The sequence below is a fragment of the Octopus bimaculoides genome, chromosome 7, assembly GCF_001194135.2.
Source record: "Octopus bimaculoides isolate UCB-OBI-ISO-001 chromosome 7, ASM119413v2, whole genome shotgun sequence".
In the NCBI taxonomy this organism is placed as follows: domain Eukaryota; kingdom Metazoa; phylum Mollusca; class Cephalopoda; order Octopoda; family Octopodidae; genus Octopus; species Octopus bimaculoides.
In genome coordinates, this window is record NC_068987.1 from 56,239,809 (window position 1) to 56,241,026 (window position 1,218).

Consider the following 1,218-nt stretch of genomic DNA (forward strand, 5'->3'; position numbering starts at 1 on the left):
AAAAAAAAAAAGAAAAATGTTTATATTTTTAGACTGTAAAGTGATTTAAGGGCGATTTGGCTGTTGTTTCTAGCACATCCAAAGACAACCCTCCTCGTTGCTTTACCACTCTCGCATGTATTGATGTTTTTCAATATTTCCCCCCATAAATACATGTATATGCTATAAAAAAAGGAAAATTCGAGAAATTTAGAATTTTTTTGCAACCCCACTCCCTGCTCCCGATTGTTTCTGTTTAGAAATTAAAATATTGGAGAGCCCGAGAAGGTCATTGCTGGCATTTATCCACAGTGATTTTTTTAAAATTACGGAGATGTATTTGCATAGCAAGTGACTTGATCTGAGATCGTGTGCTGAAACAAAAACAATTGCAGCGTGGACGATGTTTGTAAACCATTCAAGAACACACAAACACCGTTAGTTTCACTTCAACACTAAAACTTCATTTGTGTCAAAGTATTTTCGTCGCTTAGAAACCGCGACCTGTTCACTAACAAAACTTCACAAAAGTGATGCAGCACGAAGTTTTGTCAGTGAATAACACATGCACACACACGCACGCACACGCGCACATTCATTGCTTTTAATTTGTGTGTATGTGTATTTATGTGTATGTGTGTGCGTGAGTGTGTATTGGTGTGTGTGTGTGTGTGTGTCACTGTTGAAGTTGTGTTTGGAAACTGAATAAGGTGCAAGTTTGGAATACTTGTCGGTAACTTTTCGGTTTTTTTTCTTCTCCTCGTCTTCTAATAATAATTACCCAACTCTCTAGGCTCTTCTCACAGCTATCCCGAGTTCAAAAATTATAGGTGTATTTAAAAAAATTTTCATTCAACAAATAATGTTTTTACATTACGTATACATTAATAGCGAATTAAAACTTAAAAGAGAAAGTGAGAGACTTTGCAAATGAAAATGGAATGCTCCGAAGAGAGTGCAATGAATATTTGAATTTGTGATGAATTGGATGCAGTGAATATTTAAATTTGCGAGAAATTGGAGTTTTAAAAAATTCAATAGACTTGAGAAATCGAAATTATAGGAAATTTCTTAGAAATGAATTTATAAAAATATTTCCAGACGGTCAACCCTTTTATAATTGCTTTCTTATAGTACTTTTAGTAATTGTTACATGCCTAATTAATAAGCAACTTTCTCCATTATAGTATAGATTCAATAAAGTCCAATAAAATACAATCTTAATATATAAAACTGAAA